The following is a 25585-nucleotide window of genomic DNA, read 5'->3' on the forward strand; positions in this document are numbered from 1 at the left end:
GGCCAAATGTAAGGAAAGTTTGGAAGGTGGAAGTCTTCTGCAACAGGTTTTCTTTGGCCCATTCTGCTCCTACGTTCCCCCTTTCCCCACTCCTTAGGGTTATTCTTTTTCCTTCGCTAAAGCCATTTGTTAAACGAATGTCACTAAGCCCAAATGATGAGTGACCATAAACGTAGTAGCACTCGGAGGTTTGGCATTTTCAGAGTCAGGCCAGAAAGAAAAATCAAACCCTTCATGGTAGGCCCTGTTTTAAGTGATTAACTCAGTACTCCTTAAAGTATTGTATATTGGTGGAAATCAACTCAAGCTTTGAATAAGGCAGGTAAGCTAGACATCTGTATTTAAATTGGGGGTAGTGGCTAGTCCAATTCAGAATGGGTATCGAATGTCGTATGTTTTTGAGACGAGAATGCAGTTGAATGGACTCTTCCCTTGGGAATGGCCCTCATGGACATCATTTTAGTGTGAGAGGCAGCTGTGCCTTCAGAATCATGGAAGTGCATCTTTCCCTGGCCCATGGTATCTACTGAGACACGCTCTGAACAAGAGTGTGTTGTGAGTGAATGGGGCTGAGGCATTTAACGTTTAAGAAATCTAGTTTGGAGATCTGCAATAGACACTGCGACGCACTTCCCAGACCTCTCTTCGCCGAAACACTTGTTTCATCAGTTGCTCTGAGGGCTGCCAACAAGTAGCCTTTAATTTTCAGCTCCTTCAGGAATTGCCACAGTTGTGGAGGACAGTCTTGTATAAAGTCACAGCCTTTCCTGAGGTGGCTTGCATGCACTGACTGCTTGATGTGGAAGTACAAAGGCATGGCCACCTTCACCTACCGCAGGGCCACTTTGTGGGACAATTTGAACTCCAGACTTCAATGTGGGTTTGGCCGAGGCTGCCATTTGGCCTGGATTGTAGCTCTCTGTCCACTCCTGATTTCTCCCCTCCCTCCCAAAAGTGTTGGTACCAAAGATACTCCTTGCATAAGCACTCTGCATTCACCAAAGTTTTATCTCAAAAGGTGATTACTAGGGAACCCAAACTGTACCAAGATCTTTTCCTTTAGGTTAAGTCAGTTCCCCGACCAGTGTAATGTAGGACCCTGGTATGCAGTGAAAGAGATTAAGTTGTGTTGAGATAGTCATTCTTTCAGCATGAGTAGGCCTGGCCTAGAGCGAATGGAAGGCCAGGTGCCATCCAGAGTTGCTAAATACCTTGACCAGTTATCCCAGGTGCTATGCAAACAGTTTTATTTTCTATATGATCCGTTCCATTTAAAGGTTGAATAAAGGCACTGTGTTTTCAGGAATTCTCCAAGAGCCCATGTTATTCCTAGGAGGTAGAGTTTTTCCTATTAGACATTCTCACCTCAAGGTTGACATAGTTATCAGTTAACCAGTTGGAAACTAAAAGGAATTCTGAGGGACTGAGACATATGAAAGTTAAGTTTTGTTTGGGGAATAAAAAAAAGATGGGAGTTTATGCTGAACATGGAGAAATGTCTGGTTAAGGAGACTTTACGTATTCTTTACAAAAAAATCAAAATAGCTGAAGTTCTCATTTAGACTGTGTTCTGCTGTTGCTTTCTCTTTTTTTCTACCACTCTCTCAGATTTCTTCATCTCCATGAGCTGCACATAGCATTTTTCATTTTACATGATATTAATTTCACAGCTATACTTGAAATAGTGGCACAGCTGCAGTTGTCATTGAACAGTGTATGAAATAACCTTGGAGTAGTAACTGTTATTTGTTCTTACTCTGGTTTGGGTTTAATTGTACGTGGGCTTTGCTTTAACTCATAGAAAGCATTTGTGTAATCCTCATTAATAACTGTAATTCCAGAAGTTAAAAGTTATAATAAGAGTTTACATTTTGATAATACCATTCATACTAGTACCTGAAGTACTTTGTAAAAAAGAATTCTAAAGGTCAAAACTTCTATTTTGGGGGTTTTAAATATTTGTAGGCTTTTGGATAGAAGGAATTATTCCAAAGTCATTTGGGGATAGAAAAGGGTTTCTCTTTGCTTACTTTAGCTCCCAACAAGATTGCCTCCTTTAGAACAGGAAAGAACTGCATGGCAGTGTTGGGAGGGTAGGGGTAATCCTGCATATGTGTAAACTACTCTTGAAGTTACTGAAGTATTATATTTTAAGCTATTTACTAGTGGCGTGCTAGAGCTGGTTCCCATCGCCTTGAGAGAGCTGATTGTGGCACATCTATTCTCAATGCTGTGTCCAGTAACGTCATCTTGGTAGATTACAATTAGCTATGGTGGGAGTATTTATGCCACTGTGAAAGTTAAAATAATCAGGACTTCCCCCACCCTATCCCAAGGGAACCAATTGTTTAATCTTTACCAGTATATTGCTGCCATCTACTCATCTCCTTCACAGTATAAATTAGTCTTATGTGGAGAATTTTTAAAAGATATAGTATAGAAAATGCAAAAGAATGGGCAATTACATCCTTTCTAAAGTTCAGTTGCATCCAGAACCTGGAATCTTGGTGAAGGCTGGATGAAGTCACAAGTTTTGGGTAACGTCAGAAAGGTAATTCCCCTGCATCTTATCCTATGCCTCAGACCCAACATTTTCCAACATTAATGCTTCCTTTTAGGTGTTTTCTGTGGCCAAGTTTATATTCACTCTAAGAAAGAAAACAAAGCACTTTCCTCAGGGGGCTAGGGTGACTTCCCTTTGCCTTTGAGTTTTAAGATATTGTACCTGAAGTGAACAAGAATGACTTGATTGATATATGATTGTGTTCACTTGAATTTTGGCACAAATCATTTACTTAGCTCTAAGGATGTTGGTTCAGGGTTGAGCCCGGGGGTGATGAAGGGGTACCTAGTAGCTGGGGGATAGGGAGAGGGCGTGATCTGTCAATTCAGAAAGGTAGCCAGAAATCTGGAAATCCCACCTCTATTCTATGAAGCCATCCTCTTTCCCTGCTCAAGGTGTGTGAAGTCTAGCATCATAATAAGACACAGCGGAGCACATTAAACTTTGCAGGTAATACAGCTACAGTTTTAATATAAAATGTGAAACGTTCCATGTATTTAAACTTTGACTGTTACGTTTGAGAGGTTTATAGAGTGTATGCCCTCCATATAGCTCTTCACTGAGCCCTTGATAGTTCTTTACCTTAATAGATATGATTACCTCCACACAGACAGCCCAAAGTATTATAAAAAGACTCTAAATCTGACAGTGAGGTTGATTGTAATGTCTGAGTATTGTACTATACAAAACAAATGATGGCTTGGAGTAATAGACAGTGAGTAACATAATGGCATACATAGAAAACTGTTAAACAATGGCTAAAGGGAGCAAGATCACAGAAAATCCCTCTCTGAAACAGAAAAGGTAGTTTATTTGTCAAAAAAAAGGGTCAAAGATACATAAGCAGAAACCAGGCAAGGAAACCAAGATGAGCTTACGACACCAACTTGAAAAGTGGTGTTCTAGCTGAAAAATTATATTCTAGTGCAGCAGAAAATAATACTTAGCAAAGGAGGATTCAATAAAATCCTAAGAATTCACCTCAATACCACTGAATTTGGAGGAAAACATAGTAAGTGTAAAAATAAAAAATACTGGGAGAAATAAAAAAAAATCTTTGTGACAACATGCTCTTACATTCAAGGGCAAGAAGACGGCAAGTTTTGTTTTCCAAGGAAAAGTGCAAAGTTTAGGAAACAATCTGGGTGGACTAGGCCTTGGTACAGGATTTCAGAAGAGAAAGAAGGGCTTAAATTTCCCAACAAGTTATTTCATATAGTTGAAGCCAAATGTTGACTCCTCCTCCATTCCCCATAAACTCAGGCGAGAAGTGAAGCACTGACACTGAAGCTTAGAGGAGTAGGAAAAAGAATCTCAAAATAAATTGTGAATGGTGTCAAGGGGAATTGACTCAAATGTATATCTGACCAGAAAAGGTATGAAATACATTAACTAAAATACAAATGAAATAAAGTAAAATATCAGCTGTAGTAATACAGTGGAACAAAAATAGAAAAAAAATAAAGAAGGAAAGAATGAGTGAAAATAGTAAAAGCAAAACCAAAAGAATCAGTCTTGAGAAAAAAAATAAAAAACTAAGATACAGGTGAAAGTATTCCAAAATTCTTCATGCTGATGAAGAATTTACAAAGAATATTGATCAAGTACAAGCAGAACAGAAGGATCAGAAGATAAATAATAAGATGCAAAAAGAGTGAACGGTAAGTAAGCAAATTGAGAACAAAGATAGCACGTTTCCAGCTTATAAATAAATGAGAAAGAAACAGCTTAAAATGAAATTTTAGTATAAAATCTAGAGAAGAAAAATATTTAGAGATATAATAGAGAAAAATTTCCCAGAAATAAAAACTAAAACTTAAAGGAGCATACCACATAGCAAGAAAAATTATTTGGAATCAATGAAACTGAGATATATTCTGGTTAACCCATTGTACTGAAGGATAAAAATACAATTTTTAAAGAGTCACAATTCTTCATATATTCAGGCAGAAAAATTAATTCACAGTAGAAAAAAAATCAGGGCAGTCTCATAGTTCTTCGTAGTAACATTTAATGCCTTAAGACACTGGTGAGATTCCTACAAATTCCAACAGAAAAGAAAGTGGAACCGAAGAATATTACACATAGCCAAGTAATTATTCAAAAAAATCTACAGCAACCACTCCCAGACTGGAAAGAACTTGGGAAGTTCTTAGAAATCAAAACAAAAACTCTGAGAAATAATATTCAAAAGTTAGATTAAACATCTTAAGGATTAGGGCTGCAGATAAGAATGCTTATGGGCAGTGGGAAGAGAGAAGTGTTAAATGTGATAAGCCCCTTACCTTCCATAGAATCTGGTCACATCGAAAATCGAAGCAGGTACATTAAAAAATAATGATTCCAGAATTTAAATGTTTTCTAAATTTCTTCTTTAATATTTTCAGGTTTGGCACTATTGACATTTTCTGCTGGATGATTCTTTGTTGTGGGGTCTCTCTTTTGCCCTGTGGGATGTTTAGCAGCGTCCTTGGCTTCTACCTACCTGATGCCAGTAACACCCAGTTGTGATGTCTAGAAATGTTGTCAGAATGCTGTCAAATGTTCCCTAGGGGGCAAAATTTCTCCTATTGGAGAACCACTGCATTAGGTGGGTCTTTTAGAAACAAATATTTTTGTGACAAAGAAATAATTGTATTCAGCATTTCCTTGAGTTTCACTTTTGTTATATTTTAGTGGAATTAAATTTAGCATTTCAAACAAAGTAGCTTATTGTGTATATGAATCTGTTGTTAAAGTAATTGTGACTATTTGTCTTTATCAATCAGTCAATCATCTACCTACTATTTAGTCCTCTTTTTTTAAAAAACTTTATTTTATATTGGAGTATAGTTGAGTAACAATGGTGTGTTAGTTTCAGGTGTACTATTTATGTCTCTTTGTATCCGTATATATGTATGGGGAGATACTCATAAATGATAAGACTAGTTATCTGGTTGATGATATTTTAGTTTAATTGCTTTTTAAAGTATTGCTTGATTTTTTAAAAAATGTTAGCAAAATACATGTTTTGGTAAAAAAAAAAAAACTATTTAATAATCATATAGATATACTTCATCTTATAATTCTTTTATTTATAACAAGGCCTTGTCATAAAGTCTTAAAAATATACATAGCCTTTAAAACAGTCTACTTTGTGCAGTTCAACTTACTAGAATAATTGAAAAATGGGTTAAAATATTATAACGCAAAACTTTTATAACAGCCCAAATGCCTTATTAGTAGAAAATCAGCTTAATACATTATGGTACAACCTATGCAATAAAACTATAGTCATCAATTGGTAATAAGATTGCAGATGACTGTTTATTGCATGAAAAGTTATTAATGTTGTTACATAGAAAAGTAGGTTTTTAAATGTCCCTACCGTATTATTCCTAGTTTATGTAAAGTGTTAAATAGGTGTAGAAAAAAACTGCTACTATACACATCAAGGTTTTTATCTCCAGATGATAGGTAGCTTTTATTAATTATTTTTAATATTTCAATTTTCTATTTTCTACATTGGAAACTATTATAATAATATTATAAATGCATTGTTTGTAGTAAAAATACTTTTAATCTCAAAATGAAGATACTATCATAGATATGCAGGCTATCCAGATACCTTTGCCCCCTGTATTAAAATGTCACCCTAAATTTCCTCTTACACTTCTTTACTTAAGATTACATGATGAGAATGGACATTAGATGTGATGAATTTACAGGAATGAATGTTAGGATTTTATTTTGGACCAATAAATTGTATCACAATCCAATATAACAGAATAGACCCTGAGAACAGCTCCTCAGGAAGAATAGCAACATCAAAATCCCAAGGAAGAGAAGGTAGCCAGAAACATTTCAATCCCTAGATTATAACTGTGGAAGAGGGACAGACAGGACTAACGAGGAGAGGAGGGATGGGCTTGGAGATGAGGTATATATATGTTGGGAAGCCATATGTAATCAGTTTTCTGCTTCTTCGCCTTGCACATGGGTGTGCCAATGCATGTACAGACCATTGGTATGCAGAATCCTACAAAGAATGTAATAAAGCAGTCAGCTCCAGTGCTCATGGAATCCTGTGCACATCAGAGATGCCGCATGGAATTTCTAGAGCATCTTTTTCTGAAAACGTTTATCTTAAAACACTTATTTTACAAGTGAATCTTATTTTTTCTTATATAATGAACACACATTTAAACATATATGTACAATCATATTGGCATATAATCATTGGTAGAATCATTGGCATATAAACCATCAGTCTTCAACTTAATAATTTGTATAACTTTAGTCATTACAGAATATATGTCCTTAAATCAGTATTTATGAACCTTATGTTTCTATTTATATAATTAAAAAGAAAACTGAAGACGTGGGAACTGAGAAATCTGAGTTCTTTCTATACTTGAAATTGCCAGTATTATTCATGAAATAGTGATTTATTCATCAAAATAAGAAGATTGGCTTAGTTACTTTCAGTTTCAAGATAGAAAAAAATGGTCTAGGGAAAGTGCATGATACTTGTGATGACATAGTCAATAGCAGAGTTTACACTAGAAAACAAATACTCTGATTTGTAGCCAAGAGTGTGGACCACCAAATGCATAGTCTCTTTCATGCATGCAAAGTACCATAACATTTTTTCTTTATTCTGTATCTTTGTTCACTATTGATCACCTTTGCCCTCATCTTTCAGGAAAGTCATTATAAGCATTATAGTCAACTATACAGTGAAACCTCGTGTTTTTCTGGAAAGTTGGTGCCTACCTGGACACTCTGTATTAGTAACTATTTCCGGGGAAGAGTAGTGACCAAAAAAGGTACCTGCAGTTCAATGTCAGGGGCATGGACGGTAGAGTTTGACCTAGCAGAATGCCCGTGGTCAACCTTCGAAGACCCTCAGAATAGTGAAACTATGGAGATAAAAGCCTTTAAATTCTTGGGAAAAAAAGTTATCATGTGAACAAAGCAGTATTTATTTTATATTAATTTTTCTAGGCTCTGTTTATGTAATGATCCAATTATATTGGTTGTCTCAGAGAACATAAGAACATAATACTGTTTGGAGCAGCCTGAAATTATAGGTACACGTATTTCTGTACTACACCCCGTACTCCATTTGCCCATTGACATTAGATCATCCTGTTTATTTAAGTTGCTGTTAAGTTTCTGTTGCAAGATTTCTGATTTGAAATGAACAAAATGATAAAGTGCTAATTGTCACTAACCAACCATGAATTGTGTTTGGTGTATTGCCTTTGAATTTTTTTGAGCATTGTAACAGCCTGTAGATCTATTAAATTTCTTCGCTGATAGCAGCAGCATTTTAAAAAATACTTCACTTGCCCTCCTTTTTCCTTGTTACAGCTGAGGACTGAAGAAGCTTAAGTTATACAAAATGATTGTCATACACAGGGTAGGGATCCCAAGTTCAACTACTAACTAATTGGAATGTCTGTTTAACCCAAAAGACAGACAGATTCCCGCCAAGGTCTTTCTCTAAGTTTGTGACGTTGTGAACATGTTCCTGAATACAAGGAAAGAAGAACATTTGTCTCTAAGGGACAAATGAAATTTATCTCTTCAAATAGTTTTTTATTGTTTACTGGGTTTATTTTTTCTGCTTAGCTGAAATGTTGGTAGTTATTATACTTTTAAATACAAATTATTTTGTAGTTTAAATTAGCACTTTCTTCAGTAGGAACTGGGGCAGATGAAATTAGTTTATGTAGTTGAATATTTCTATAAGAAATGTAAAAAGTTCATGTGTAGCTACAATCATACATCTGAATTAAATATGACTCAATAAGGTATTAATCTATCTCCTTAAAGAAAAATGAAAAATTAATTACTACTTAAGAATAAATTAATAGCTTTAGGATTTAAGAGACTAATAATCCCAATTAATAATTTATTCAGTAAATCATCAAAATTTGTATTAAGCCTACTATGTGTCAGTTTGGAGATACAGTGGTGAAAAAGACAAAATCCATCATCCCACTGTCTTTTTAGTCTAACTCATAAAAAGTAAGTCCTAAGCAAAGAGCCAAAGACCATGAAATATCTGGGGAGTGCTGGTCACTAGGTAAGATTGAATGAGCAACTTCACTCTGTGTCTCCCGCTGAACACAGCTATACAACTTGGACATAATGTATGGAGCAGTTATTTGAGGGCTCTGAAATGTAAACAGAAGGGGAAGAAGATCAGAATTAAAAGTGGCACTGAACTGGCAGTTTGTTTACCGCTTTTTCTTCTTGAGTATTCCCCAGCATGAAGATAATGCAGCCTAAAACCCAGAAGCAGGCTTGGGGTGAAGAGGGAGAGCTCTGTGAGAGGACCTCTATTTTTGGCTCTAGAAGCAGGAAAGAGGTTGGGCAGAGTTGGGCAATCTCCCGCTTTTTCTTTTCTCCATCCGCTCCTGTCTCAGCCCAAGCAATCCCATAGCAGCAGATGTGAGAGTAACAACGAGAACACACTAAAACCTTGAGAGAGAGCAATCTTTCTTTCTGATGAAAGAGTCGAGATCCCAAGAGGGTGGGAGCAAACGCCTTTTGAAATTTTGCTTTCTCTGTACTCTGTGTCACTTGTCCCTAAACACAACACAGGTGGTGGGAAATGTATGGCAAAGTAGGATAAATAAACACACAGCTTTCTGGCTAAAGTGTTACAAAAAAAGAGCGCCAGGGTACCAGAAAGTCCTGGGGAGATTGTAGAGACAGGAATTTGGGAAAGCAGCCTTTTAATGTTCATTGAGCTCCCCAACTCATTCATGACCGTGTGTGCCTGGATGTGACCTATGCAGCATACCATAGACTTTGAGGACTGAACAGGATAGACCACTGCCTAGGTACCAGACCGGCCGCTGGGTGGTGCACATGAGGGACAGATCCAGACAGCACCGAAAAGACTTTGACATTGGAACAGACATTGAAACTGCAATCTAAAAAAGGCTGGTCAGAGCTTGTGGCCTGAACCCTACTGGGTCAATTACCAACTAAAACAATAACAAAAATTCTCCATATGATTTAAACATGATCCCAAGTCCTATAACATGATATTCCAAATGTCTAGAATAAATATGCAGTATTCAAAGAGGGGAAAAAAACCCAGGAAAATCTTACTTGCATGGGAAAACAAAATCAACAGACACAAACACTGAGGTTACACAATTGTTAGAATTTTCTGACAAAGACTTTAACGCAGCTGTTGTAAAGCTGCTTCGATAAGTAGGAATGGCCACTCTTGGAAAAAAAAAATGGAAAGACAGAAATGACAGCAAACAAATAGAATCGAAACACAAATGGAAATTTTAGAACTGAAATACAAAATAACTGGAAGAGTTTAATAGAATGAAAATGAGAGAGGAAAGAATCTGAATTTGTAGGTAAGTCAGTAAAAGTTATCCAATTTGAGCAGTTGACTTTAAAAAAGATGAAAAAAAGTGAACAGAGTATCAGGGACCTCTGAGTTAACAACAAAAAAGTCTTTGTGTCATTGGAAACTCCAAAAGAGTGAAGAAAGAATGATATGCAGAAAAACACTTGATGAAATAATGGTCAGAAACTTCCTGAATTTGTTAAAAGACATGAACCTACTACAGAGTCAGAAGTTCAGGAAACTCAAGACAAGATTAAGCCAAAGAAATCCAAACCCAGGCCCATCATAATCAAACTACTGAAAACTAAAGTCAAAGAAAGAATCTCGAAAGCAACCAGAGAAAAACATAACGTTATTTATTGGGGAACAATTATTCATCTGAGAGCTGATTTCTCATCAGAAACCATGGATGGCAGAAGGAATTAGAACATTTTTAAAGTGATAAAAGAATTGTTCAACCCATAATTTTATATCTAGCAAAAATAATTCTTCAGCAATAAAGGTGAAATGAAGACACTTCCAGATGAAGGGGAAAACTAAGAAAATTTGTTGCCAGAAAACCTGCTATGAAAGCATTGTTACAGGAAGATGTTCAGAAAGGAGAGACATGATTCTGGAAGGAAACTTGGAACATCAGGAATGAAGAGAAACATAAATGGTAAGTATCTGGGTCTACATAATAAGCTAGTCTTCTCCCATTGAGTTGTTTAAAATGTTTGATGGTTGAAAGCAAAAGTTATAATATTGTCTGATGGGTTTTCAGTATCAGTCACTGTTAAACATAAGACAAATCATAAAGGGAGAAAACGTATATGATGGAAAGTTTTTCACATCAGTCGAAGTGGCAAAATATGGATTCTATGTAGACAAAAATGGTTTGGTATGTATATTACAGTTCCTAAAGCCACTCAAAAAAACCTACACAGGACTTCCTAGGTGGCGCAGTGGTAAAGAATCCGCCTGCCAATGCAGGGGACACGGGTTCAAGCCCTGCCCTGGGAAGATCCCACATGCCACGGAGCAACTAAGCCCGTGTGCCACAACTATTGAGCCTGTGCTCTAGAGCCCATGAGCCACAACTACTGAGCCCATGTGCTGCAACTGTTGAAGCCCACGCGCCTGGGGCCCATGCTCCACAACAAGAGAAGCCACTACAATGAGGAGCCCCCACTCGCAGCACCTAGAGAAAGCCCATGTGCAGCAACGAAGACCCAACGCAGCCAATAAATAAAATAAATAAATTTATTTTAAAAAAACCTACACAAAGAAATATAGTTAAAAAGAAGAAAATAGAAAAATTAAAATGGAGCACTAAAAATGTTAAAGTAACCTAAAATAAAGCAGAAAAGAGAACAGAGGAATGAAGAAGAGATGGAAAAACTGAAAACAAACTACATTTATAGTTGAAGACCTCAATACTCTTTTCTCAGTAATTGATAAAAACTCATAGAGTCAGCAAAGATGTAGAAGAATGTGCAACGTCATCAATAAGCTGGGTATAATTGGGATTTATAGACTATTCAACCAATCAACAGAAGAATACACATTTTTCTCAAACACTCATGGAACATTCATCAAGATAGACTGTTTTATGAGGCATAAAACAAAACTTAAATTTAAAAAGATTGAAATCATAAAAAGTATGCTACTATGTTCTCTGACAATAAAGGAATCAAATTAGAAATAACAGAAAGATAAAAGGAAAATCTCTGATCACCTGAAATTTAAACAGTACACTCCTAAGTAATCCACAAGTCAACAATCCTCTTTACCATAGCATCAAAAAGAACAAAAAACTTAGGAATAAATTTAACCAAGGATGTGCTAGAGAGATCTGTACACTGAAAACTATAAGACATTTATGAAAGAAATTGAAAAAAAGAGACAAATGGAAAGATGTTTCACATGCATGGACTGGAAGAATTAATATTGTTAAAATGTCCATACTACCCAAAGCAATCCCTGTCAAAATTCTAATGACATTTTTTCACCGGAATAAAAAAAGTCTTAAAATTTGTATGTAACCACAGAAGACCTCAAGTAGCCCAAGAAATCTTGACAAAAAAAGAACAAACCTGGAGGCATCATACTTCCTGATTTCAAACTGTATTACAAAACTACGTAGTGATCGAAACAGTATGGCATTGGCATAAAACAGACATATAGATCAGTGGAACAAAATTTAGAGTCTAGATATAAATCCATACATATAAGATCAATTAATTTATAACAAATGAGCCAAGAATATACAATGGGGAAAAGATAGTCTCTTCAAGAAATGATGTTGGGAAAACTGGATATCCACATGCAAAATAATGAAACTATATCCCTATTTTATACTATACTCAAACATCAAGTCAAAATGGATTAAAAACTTGAACATAAGACCTGAAACCATAAAACTCCTAGTGGAAAACACAGAGGATATGCTCCTTAATATTGGTCTTGGTAATGATTTTTTGGATTTGGAATCAAAAGTATAAGCAAAAATAAACAAGTGGTGGGACTATATCAAACTAAAACCCTTCCACAGCAGAGGAAGCCATCAACAAAATGCAAAGGCAACCTATGGAATGGGAGAAAATATCTACAAAACACATATCCAATAAGGGGTTAATATCCAAAATATAAACTGAATTCATACAACTCAGTGGCAAAACAAACCCCAATTAACCCAATTTTTAAAATGGGCAAAGGACCTAAATAGACATTTTTCCAAAGAAGACATACAAATAGCCAGCAGGTTCATTGAAAGGTGCTCCACATTACTAATCATCAGGGAAATGCAAATCAAAAGCACAATGAAATAATACTTCTGCTTGTTAGAATGTCCATTATCAAAAAGACAAGAGATGATAAATGCCGGTGAGTATGTGGAGAAAGGGAACCCTTGTTCACTGTTGGTGGGAATGTAAATTGGTGCAGCCACTATGGAAAACAGTATGGAAGTTCCTCAATAAATTAAAAATAAAACTACTATATGACCCATCAATCCCACTTCTGCATGTATGTCAGAAGGAAGTGAAATCATTACGCTAAGTGAAAGAAGACAAAGACAAATACTTCATGATATCACTTATATGTAGAATCTTTAAAAAGAAACTGAAAGAGTAGAAAGTGGTTGCTGGAGGCTGGGGGAAATAGGAGAGGTTAGTGAAAGGATACAAACTTTCAGCTATAGGATGAATAAATTCTGAGGATCTACTGTATATATATAACATGATGACTATAGTTGATAACACAGTTTTGTAAAATTGAAATTTGCTGAGAGTAGAAATTAAATGTTACCACCAAAAAAGGTAAATAGCAAAAAAGAGGTAAATATTTGAGGTGATGGATATGTTAACTTGATTATGGGAATCCTTTCACAACGTATACGTATATAAAATAATGCTGTACACTTGAAATATCTTAAAATTTTATTTGGCAACTGTATCTCAATAAAGCTGAAAAAAACCCAAGAGAGTAATGAGAATACTATGAACAGTTTTCCAAATGTAATTTCAACAACTTCAGAGAAACAGAATTCTTCAAAACTTCCCAAACTCTCAACGTTTTGTGAAGATGAAATAGATAACCCGAATAATTCCATAACTGTAGAAGAGATTGAAGTTGTAACGAAGTTCTTCAAAAAAGGAAATGTAAGGTCAAGATCATTTCACTGGCAAACTCTAGCAAACATTCAAGGAGGAAATAATACCAATTCTACACAATGTCTTCCAGGAAATCAAAGAGGAGGGAACACTTCAGACTCATCTTATGAGATCAGCAATACCTTAATATCAAAACCATATAAAGGCAGTACAAAAAAATAAAACTAGACCAATATCCCTCAGGACCAGAGACCTCAAGATCCTTGACAAAATATTAGCTTAAAAAAATAATCCATCCATATATAATAACATACCACAGTCAAGTGGGGTTTGTTTCAAGAATGTAAGGCTATTTTTTTTAAGCTCTTTATTGGAATATAATTGCTTTACACTCTTGTACCAGCTTATGAGGTACACCAAAGTGAATCAGCTGTATTTATACACGTATCCCCATAATCCCTCTCTCCTGAAACTCCCCCCCACCCTCCCCGTCCCGGCCCTCCAAGGCATCATCCATCATCGAGTTGATCTCCCTTTGTTATACAGCAACTTCGCACTAGCTATCTATTTTGCAGTTGGTAGTATATATGTGTCTGTTACTCTCTCACTTTGGAAGGCTATTTTAATATTTGAAAATCAGTTGATGAATTCTACCATATTAACAGTCTAAATTAAAAACACCCACATGATTATATTAACTGACATATAAAAAGCATTTGACAAAATTCAAATGCATTGTGCGAAAACACTGAGCAAACTAGAAATAGAAGGGAATATCCCGGTGAAGGGCAGCTGCAAAACTCCCAGAGTTGACATTACTTACTCATGACAGACTGAACACTTTCTGCCTAAGATCAGGAACAAGGCAAAGATGTCCATTCTCACCACTACTATTCAATACTGTACTAGAAGTCCTAGATAGTGGAATAAAGAATGAAAAAGAAATAAAGAGTACATAAATTGAAAGGAGAGAATTACAACTGTTTATATTCCCAAACAACAAAAACTTCCTGTAACTAATAAATGAGTTTAATGAGGTCATAGGATACTAGGTAAAAGGACAAAAATCAGTTATATTTCTATGTACTAGCAATGAATGAAAATTTTAAAAATAATAATTTTAATCGCTCCAAAAATGAAATGCATGTGTATAAACCTAACAGAACATATAAAGGACATGTATGCTGAAAACTATAAAATGGGGATTAACAAAATCAAAGAAAACCTAAATAACTGGAGAACATACTGTGTTCACAGATTGGAAGACTCAACATAGCAAAGATTTCCATTTTCCCTCTATTGATCTATGTTGAACACAACCCCAATCAAAATCCTAGCAGGAACTTTTTGTATATGTATTGGTTACCGATTGCTGTGTGCCCAAAATGTAGTGACTTAAAACTGCGCATTTATTATCTCACAATTTGTGTAAATCAGGAACCTGGACAGGGATTACCTGGCCTCTTTTTTTTTTTTGAAGATTATAATTGCATCTTTATTTTTTAATTTACTTTTATTAACATTTTATTATTATTATTTAAAATTTCTATTTTATATTGGAGTGTAGTTGATTTACAATGTTGTGTTAGTTTCAGGTGTACAGCAAAGTGATTCAGTTATACATAACCTGTATCTCTTCTTTTCCAAATAGTTTTCCCATTTAGGTCATTACAGAATATTAGGTAGAGTTCCCTGTGCTATACAGTAGGTCCTTGTTGGTTATCTATTTTATATAGAGTAGTGTGTGTATGTTTATCCCAAACTCCCAATTTATCCCTCCCCGCTACCTTTACCCCTTGGTAACTGTAAGTTATTTTTCGAAGTCTGATTCTGTGTCTGTTTCTGTTTTGTACATAAATTCATTTTGTATCATTTTTTTAAAAATTCCACATATAAACAATATCATATGATATTTGTTTTTCTCTGTTTGACTTACTTCAGTTAGTGTGATCATCTCTAGGTCCATCCATGTTGCTGCAAATGACATTTCATTCTTTTTTTATGATTGAGTAATATTTCAATTGTACAATATATATATACCTCATCCTCTCTATCTGTTCTTCTGTTGATGGACATTTAGGTTGCTTCCACTTCTTGGCTATTGTAATAGTGCTGCAATGAAGAGAGGGGTGCATGCATCCTTTCAAACCATGGTTTTCTCCAGATATATATCCAGGAGTGGGATTGTTGGATCATATATATAATTGCATCTTTAAATGAAAATAAATTTTGCCATTTTCTCTGATCCTTTCTCAAACGCCACCCTCCGAAAGAACCGGAGGAGAAGCAGAAGGAGACTTGGAGGAAAACTGAAGAGCACAGATTTGCCTTCTGCAGCCTTTGGCCGTAGCAGAGGACTGGTTACTACAGGAGTGTGAGGGGGAGAATTAGAGAACTAAATTGAGAAGGAGATCACAGTTTAAACTAGATGAGCTGAACTGGATTGTTCAGTACTTGAATTATTGGAAAGTCATTGGATCTGTCCAAGGTAATTTTAGGGTACAAAAAAGGGGAATGAACATATGTGATTAGAAGTGGAAAAATGGAAAAAAAAATTACCTTTCCTGAGGTATATCCCTAGGTTCAGAGACTTCAGTAGATTAGCCACCTAAGACTCTCACTTCCTGTAGCAGATAAAGCAATACTGTCTTCAGATTAGAAATATATTGACAAGAATGATGTACTCAGGACAGTGCAAAATGGGACGGTTTATGCATTTTCTGTGACTGTGTTTTTTGATTTCTTTGTCGTGTGCTTAATGACTCCATTTATAACTGCATTAATTTTTTCTTTCCAATAATATTTAATTGATACTGTCGTAGGTCGCAAGGTATGTTTAACGTGAATAGGATATGTTTGGTAATTCAAGGATACAGTGCAGAAAATGTAATTTAAGTAGATAATTATCACAAAATCTAAAGTAAGTGCAGAGGTGGAGACACATACAATATTAGGGAGCACAGTCAGGAGAAATCAGGAAGGCTTCCTGGAGGAGGTCTGGATTAAAATATTTAGAGGTACTACTCTTCATTTTCTGTACTTTATCCACACTGTGTTTTACTTTTTTTTGCTTTTTTGCCTTTATTCTTTTTTTAAAATTAATTAATTTTTTTGAGGTACACCAAGTTCAATCATCTGTTTTTATACACATATTCCCATATTCCCTCCCCCCCACCCTCCCTGCCCCAGTCCTCTAAGGCATCATCCATCCTCGAGTTGAACTCTCTTTGTTATACAGCAACTTCCCACTGGCTATCTATTTTACAGTTGGTAGTATATATATGTCTATGCTACTCTCTCACTTCGTCTCAGCTTCTCCTTCACCCCCTGACCCCCCAAACCTCGAGTTCTCCAGTCCATTCTCTGCATCTGCATCCTTGTTCTTGTCTTGTCACTGAGTTCATCAGTACCATTTTTAGATTCTGTATATATGAGTTAGCATACAATATTTGTCTTTCTCTTTCTGACTTACTTCACTCTGTATGACAGACTCTAGGTCTATCCACCTCATGACATACAGCTCCATCTCATCCCTTTTTATAGCTGAGTAATATTCCATTGTATATATATGCCACATCTTCTGTATCCATTCATTTGTTGATGGGCATTTAGGTTGCTTCCATGTCCTGGCTATTGTAAATAGTGCTGCAATAAACATTATGGTACATGTTTCTTTTGGGATTATGGTTGTCTTTGGGTATATGCCCAGGAGTGGGATTACTGGATCATATGGGAGTTCTATTTTTAGTTTTTGAAGGAACCTCCAAACTGTTTTCCATAGTGGCTGTACCAACTTACAGTCCCACCAGCAGTGCAGGAGAGTTCCCTTTTCTCCACACCCTCTCCAACATTTGTTGTTTCCAGATTTCGTGATGATGGCCATTCTGACGGGTGTGAGGTGATACCTCATCGTGGCTTTGACGTGCATTTCTCTGATGATTAGTGATGTGGAGCATCTTTTCATGTGTGTGTTGGCCATCTGTATGTCTTCTTTGGAGAAATGTCTGTTTAGGTCTTCTGCCCATTTGTGGATTGGGTTATTTGCTTTTTTGGTATGAAGCTGCATGAACTGCTTGTATATTTTGGAGGTTAATCCTTTGTCTGTTGTTTCGTTGGCAACTATTTTTTCCCATTCTAAGGGTTGCCTTCTAGTCTTGTTTATGGTTTCTTTCGCTGTGCAAAAGCTTTTAAGTTTCATGAGGTCCCATTTGTTTATTCTTGATTTTATTTCCATGATTCTAGGACCTGGCCTCTTTTTTACGGGCCTCTCAGAGGCTGCAATCCAGATGTAGTCTGGGCTATTGTCATTTTACGTCTTGAGTGAGAAGGATCTACTTCTAAGCTTATGTGGTGGTTAGTAGGATTCTATTCTTTGTGGGCTGTTAGACTCAGGGCCTCAACTTCTTTTGTGGTTGTTGCCTGGAAGCTATCCTCTTTTCTTTACCATGTGGGTTTTTCCTACTTCCTCAAAGCTAGTGTGAGAGAGAGAGAGAGAGCGCGCGAGAGACAGACTGCTAACGAGGATGAATCAATTAGGGAAGGGTAATAGAAGCTGTTGAAAGGTGGGGTGGCCAGGGGAGGTGGGGAGAGGGTGGCTTTAGAGGAAATGCCTGAAGGAGGAGAGGAGATGATCCAGGTGTCTTCCTTCAGGAAGGAATTTTCAGTCAGAGGAAACAGCGAATGCAGAGGTCTGAAGTAGAAATATGCCTGTCTGGAGGTTTAAGGCACAGCAAAGAGGCTACTATGACAGGAGCAGAGTAAGCTCCGTGGAGGGAGGGAGGAGATGGTTAAACGGGGCTAACAGGTGGCAGGTGCAGATTTGCTGGATGAATGTGCCAATGAATCTAGAAAAAAACTTGCTTTGTCTTTCTTCTACAATATATGTTAATGTTTATCAATCTTTACTTTGGAGAGAAAATTATTTTTATGTCTTACCTGATGCACTTGTCTCCAGTTTTACACTGTTATTTTAGCTTGGTCTACATTTCCAATGGCGTCACTATTCCTTAGTTGCCCATCATCATTTTTAGTAATTGAAGTTGGTTATTAAATTGTTCCTTCGTTTTTCAATTTTCTTTGTCTGTGAAGATCTTATTTTGCAGCTCTGTCTCCATCATTGCCATTCTTGTTTCTGGACTCTTTGATGATTCCCCTACTTCCTGTCTGTTGCGCACTCTTGCGCAGGACTTGAAATTTTATTAGGACTCCTACCTGAGGTTGTACATAAAGACCAATATATTTATTCTGTTACAAGTTTGAAGAACACAAAAGTAAAGCCCATGTAGTTTTGGTGACTAAAAAAGCCTGAACTTTGATGAGAAAGGAGATATTTTGCCAGTTTTAGGGATAGTTAATTTTTTAATTGCTACTCAGCTCTTGAAACTGCTACCTGGGGGGACTTCCCTGGCAGTCCGGTGGTTAAGACTCTGCGCTTCCACTGCAGGGGGCGCGGGTTCAATCCCTGGTTGGGGAACTAAGATCCCACATGTGGAGCTGCCCAAAAGGAGGAAAAAGGAAAAAGAAGAAAGAAAGAAAGAAACTGCTGCCTGAGGTGAACACAATACACTGGTTTTTGAATTTGAACTTGTCAGTGACAGAATATTAGTTTTTCCTCTGTTCTTCTTGCAGACTTAATGCTGAGTATTTATGATTTTTTAATACATGGAACTCCCTCAATGTTGCTGAAAAAAATCAAGATGATAAGAAATGACCCAAGTTGAAAATCTTTTTCAGATGTTTAAGAAAAACAGTTTTAGTATATGAATAATGATGTGCAATATAGAAACCATTTATTTCACTAAGTGCTGAAACAACATGTGTCAGGAAGATAAAGTTGTACTTTCCAGTCTTCCAGAGCTGGAGCAGTCCTGAATGGACTGTGGCCAATGTCTTTTATTGCCAAGGAAGATGGGGGACCTCATTCTTGACAGTGGTAGGTTCTAACCCAAGAAATTAACTATCACCACACTGAAGGGGAGGCAAAATCCTTACAGATCCATCTAGTACATTCATCTCCCTCTCTTCAGACTGTCCCATGCTGCGTATATGCCAGACAGATGAGAGCCTATCTTATTTTTAAAGGCCTATTTCTTCTCCCAGGAAGAATTTCTCTATGGGAGGGGCATTGCCCCCAGATCATTAAATAAGCCACACCACTGTGGGTGCTTTAGAGAGAACGTTTTCTCTTTGGGAATTCTATTAGATAGACTTTTCAGATTTGTTTTCATTAAATGCTAAAAGAAAAGATGAGGTTTTACATACAATTTCTTGCTAATATCATATATCTACACACAGGTATATATATATGATATACATATAAGATACATATAGGATATATATATAGGATATACATTGTATCTAGCTTTGAATTAAAAAAATTTTTAATTGAAGTATAGTTAATTTACAATGTTGTGTGAATTACTGCTGTATAGCAAAGTGATTCAGTTATACATACATATATATATACACATTCTTTTTTAATATTATTTTCCATTATGGTTTATCATAGGATATTGAATATAGTTCTCTGTGTAGCATTGGTTTTTATATACAAACATATATACATCATTGTGTGCAGTAGAGACCGAGAGCAAGACCAAGGAATTGGCTTACACAATTGTGGAGGCTTGGCAAATCTAAACTCTGATAGGGAAGACCCAAGGAAGAGCTGCAGTTTGGTGCAAAGGAAGTGTGCTTGCAGAATTCCTTCTTGCTTGAGGGGCATTCAGTCTTTTTTTAAAGGCCTTCAACTTATTGGATGAGACGCACTTATATTATGGAATTCATCTGTTTTCTTCAAAGACCACCTATTTAAATGTCAATCTTATTCAAAAACCACCTTCTTAGAAACATCCAGAGTAATGTTTGACCAAATATTTGGGCACTATAGCCTAGCCAAGTTGACACATAAAATTAACCATCATAAGTTTATTAATAATTTTGTTTAAATTGTTCATTAATATTATTTATGTTCTTATGGAAGCTGTTAGCTTGATTTATTCCTTTTGTTAGGTTATTTAATGTCAACTTTCAGAAGATTAAAAATGTTTTTTTAAATGAGTAGTTATATATTGGTTAAAAGCTATTGAAAACATACCATATAAAAGGTGAGCAAAAGTTAGGACATGAAATAGAACTTTTCAAAAAAGTCCAGATTAAAATGCAGTGCAGAGATATTTGTGATTTATGAAGTGTATTTGCTGTTGAAATGTTATAGATTCTAATCCTAAACAATGACATGAAATTATTTCTAGGTATTTCCAGGGCCACTGCCAACACTAGATGTGATGATGAGAACTCAGGGGAACTCTCTCACTTAGAAATTTATTAGAATTTACCAGTTACTTCTGAGGAGCATTTTTTTTTAATAGGGCCCAGGACTGAAGTGGACCCATGTGTGGCACCGAATGGCATTTTTCCATAGAAGGCTTTAGAAAACCAGCCTGGAGTTGTTCCATAGTTAGATTCTCATCTTCTGGTGACATTTCATCATAAAAGTATCCCACAGTCAGGCCTGGGCATGGTTAGCGGCCCTCAAGAGGGTGAAGTTTGCCAGTAATAGCTGCATATAAATAGTCAATTATATAGAGGGGATGGTTCAAATGGAATCTTCCCAGGAGGAATAAACTTTGAGATGAGAAAAGAACAATGACTAGATATTCTTTGTACAAGAAATTGAGAAGTGGCCCTCAAAGCAATATCAAGCTGTCCTCCAGAGAGCTTGCTGCTTGGTGTAAATTGCCCAAAATTTAAAATGTTAATGTCTGTATCACATTTTGGGTTTCCTCCTTCATACAATGAATAGCTAATAGTTGTATTAGTAAAGAAGGAAAGTATATTGTAAATTGTGGGGAAAATTATACTGATCTTCCCATTTTGCTAGGTTTGTATTAATTCATTTATATGTGCAAAGCACTTATTAAGATGAAGTTTATGGGGGTTGTATTTTGTTTTTACCATTCCTGTGTATTTAAGAAAGTTATATGTATGTTATATATCTAGAAAAGGAAATGAAACAACTAGTCCTCTAGAGCTTTAGTTCTCAAAATTGAGAATCACTTGGAGGGTTTGTTGAAACAAAGATAACTGGGACCTATGAACAGGGTGAGGCCCCAGGTTTGAAATTTTAGCAAGTTTCCAGGTGATTCTGATGCTGCTGGTCCTGGAAGTGTACTTTGATAGCCAGGGCTGTAGGTTTTACACATTCAGCATTGTGAGCTATTGACCTTGAAGAAATTCTACATTACCCCTTTCATAAAAAGATCTTATTTCATAGGAGAAATAGCTCTTTAGGTTATTAATGCAAGGTAGTTTATCATTATTATGTATTCCATACTTAAATATGTTTTCAGAATTTCAATTTGGGTGTTGAGGGTTGAGTCCTTCTTTCACCAAATAATTAATGATGCTCTAAAAAAAAAAAAAAGGCACTACCACCCAAGTCATTTGACACCTCTTCATCACAAGTTGTAACTTCTCTCAATACACTCTTTCTATATGAACATATATTTTATATATACATTACATATATATGTATGTGTTATATATATTTTATATATAAGAAAAATACATGCATATTTTAATAATTTAATAATGTTTAAAGTTATGGTTGCCTTCAGCCTAGGACCTCGCTACTAAAGTGTGGTCCTCAGGTCACCAACATCACCTGATAAATGCTCAGTCGTGGGCCCTGTGTCCCAGATTGACCAAATTCAAATCTGCATTTTACCAAGATCTCTAGGTTATTCATTTTCACATCACGGCTTGGGAAGATCAGTTCTAGGAATAATTTCATAGCAAATCTAACTGGTGATTTCAGTGCAGAAACAGAAACTTGTTGAAGAACACAATGTGAAGCAACTGTGGATTGTCAGGCAGGCGGGGGTTATCAGACCTAATAAGGTGTTACAGCTGGGAGGCAGGGAAGCACTGAGCTGTTGACCACTCTGACTTTGGTCATGCTGAGTTTTTCTATTTGTGTAAAAGAAACCCATTAATTAAATAGCCTTGGATTCTAAACAACAGAGAGAAAAATCAATTAGAACACCTTGGAGAGTGAGACAGTATTGGGAAAATCCATTATCAGATAGCCAGCGTATCTTGAGAGGGAAGGTTAGTTATGACCTCTCCACATCACCAAGGAGTAATGCTCAAAAAATAATCATGGGGAAACTACTGCTTTTACCTAAGCCATTTGACACCATTTTATCCACAGATAGTAACTGCCCTAAATAGGCCTTGATTTCTTTGAGTTAAAGAAAAATGCACAAACCGGCCAGTGCAAATGAGAGGTAAACAGGTTTAGTGCTATTTTTCCATCACTTGGTTTTTCCACTGTTTCTTATGTTTTGCTGGGGTTTTGGGTTAAATGTGGCTTATCCAATAATAGTAAATAGAAATAACACCATTTGCTGCATTTGAGATTTCATTTCAGAGTAGCTTATTTTTATAGGTCCTGGGAAATTATCAGAATGGCTTTATAAAGCTTCAGTGCAACAAAGATAGCCTCCTATGGTCTCACTGCTACTTCTCCTCTACTCACTCATACAGCCCTCTCTTCATCCTGTAGTTGGAGGGATCCTTTTATTGTCTTTTTTTTGTCTTTTTTCTCCTTAATTTTCCATTGTGGCTTATTATGGGATATTAAATATAGTTCCCTGTGCTATACAGTAGGACCTTGTTGTTTATCCATTCTATATATAATAGTTTGCATCTGCTAATTCCAAACTCCCAATCCATCTGGAGGGATCCTTTTAAAAACATAAGTTATAACATGCCATTCCTCTGCTGAAGACCCTCCAGGGTCATTCCATCACACTTAAAATAAATTCAGAATTCTTATCATGACCTCCAAGGTCATTGTTGGGACCCTGGTTACTTCTGTCACTCTTGCTATTTCCTTCCCTCACACTGTCCTTGTTCTCCTTGATTGACAAGTATGCTAGAGCCTCAGGGTCTTTACACATACTTTTTCACATGGCTCCCTTCCTCAATTCTTCTAAGTTTCTGCTCCAGTCGCCTTTGTGATGGGACTTCTCTGGCCACCCAATTAGAAGTTGTACCCCTCTAGTTTTGTAATCATCTTGAACTTTGTTTTATTCACCTGGACATGGTAGTAAATTTGCTTGTTGTCTCTCTTTCACTAGACAAGCCTTGATCTGTTTTGCATCCCATTCTAATTCTATGCTTGGCACACAGAAAGGTTTTAATAAATATTTATTGAGTGAATTATGTAATCTAGTCAACTCATCATTCAGTTTAAGTATCCACATGATTTCTTTTTTGACACATCATAGCTCAATGAAGATATTTGCAAAGTAGTGGGCTCTTGTTTCACCCTTATGTCTGAGGGTAAGACCACAGGAAGAAGACTACTATTTATTTCTTAAATATTGCCCTGTACATTTATTTTCTTATTATTTTTTTCACAACAATCTTGTGAAGAAGGCATTATTGTCCTCATTTTATAAATGAGTAAATGTAGACTTTGAGAGTTTACGTGGTTTACCCAGATATATAGAGCAAAAAAAGATGGGATTCTGTAGCGTGTCCCCATAAAGAAAATGAAACATAAAGGACAGATGGCAAGAAGATGCTTAAACCTGACAAAGGATTAATATGCAAAATAAATACAGAACACCTAAAAATCAACTGGAGAAATGTAGCCCCAAAGAAAATGAAGTAAATTCTCCATTTTATGAAAGGAGAGGAGGTTTACAAAAGAAGAGTTCTGATTGGTTGATAAACAGATGATGTTTTATCTGATTAGTAATTGGGAAACTGCAAATCAAAACAAGATAAAACAAACAAACAAAAACCCAAAAAAACAAAAACAAAAAAAACAAGATAACATTTCACACTCATCAACCGCTGAAAGTTACAAAGCCTAACAATATCAATTGTGGGGAAACAAGAGTGCACATATTAAACTACTAGCTGCGGTATAAGTTGGTTTAATCACTTTGAAGAGCTATTGGTAACGTATAGTGAAGATGAAGCTGTGCATAGTTTATGACCCAGAGGTTGCTCTTCTAGGTGATATTCAAAATACTTGATAACTGCTATCAGAGGCGCCAACCAATCAGAATTAAACATATGCTGCAAATGACTGGCATGGTCATATTTGTGTATTTTATTTGAATTACAGTCCTGTCTATGTCTTAGAGAAACTCCTACACACATGCACAGAGACATATATAAGAATACGCTGAACATCATTGTTTGTAATAGCAAAAAAACAAAAACCCCTGCACATAACTATATATCTGTCCCTAGAGTAATGAATAAATTGTTGCATAGTCATAGTGGCATGCTATTCAGCAATTTAGATGAATAAACCAGATCTACATAAAGCAGCTTTGCTAAATTTTACTACACAATGAGAAAAAAAGTTCAAAAGAATTCATATAGCATGACACCATTTATGTAAAATTTAAAGCATGAAGAAAATACTATATATCTATGTATTATTTGTGAGCACATGTATATGTTGTAAGTATATCAAATATACATGTGAAGAATACACACCAAGGAAACAGGATAAAGTAGAAGAATTGTAGCACTCTGTAATCTTATGTTTCTTAACAAAATAAATGTGACAAAATATTAACATTTGTTAAATTTAGGTGTAGATGTCTTTTATTTTGAAGTTTTATGTGTGTATGATTTTTCTTAAAAGTATATAGGCAGTATGGTAGAACTTGTACTGGACCCGGATCTGTTTTGCTTTCAAAGCCAGAGAGTTTTTCATTGCCTAAGCTCCAGAAGAAAGACCCTAGCCTGAGCTCACAAATACAGCAGTGTCTTCCCAGTACTGTCAGGAACATGGTTAGATACCAGTGTCCCAGTGGTCATTTTTTAGTGATAATCTCCCTGGAGGCCCCGATCTCTCCTAGGCCATATGATCTGATATCCAAGGGTGGTCAAATGGTGGAATTGCTGGCCGAATAATGAATGCTTTCTTTGCACACTCCCGAGTCAGATAAATTAGGGCACAGGCGCTAGACTGGGATGTGTGTACTTGGCAGAGACTCAATATTTCACAAGTTTTGTCATCCCTGAAAA

The sequence above is a fragment of the Hippopotamus amphibius genome, chromosome X, assembly GCF_030028045.1.
Source record: "Hippopotamus amphibius kiboko isolate mHipAmp2 chromosome X, mHipAmp2.hap2, whole genome shotgun sequence".
Classification (NCBI taxonomy): domain Eukaryota; kingdom Metazoa; phylum Chordata; class Mammalia; order Artiodactyla; family Hippopotamidae; genus Hippopotamus; species Hippopotamus amphibius.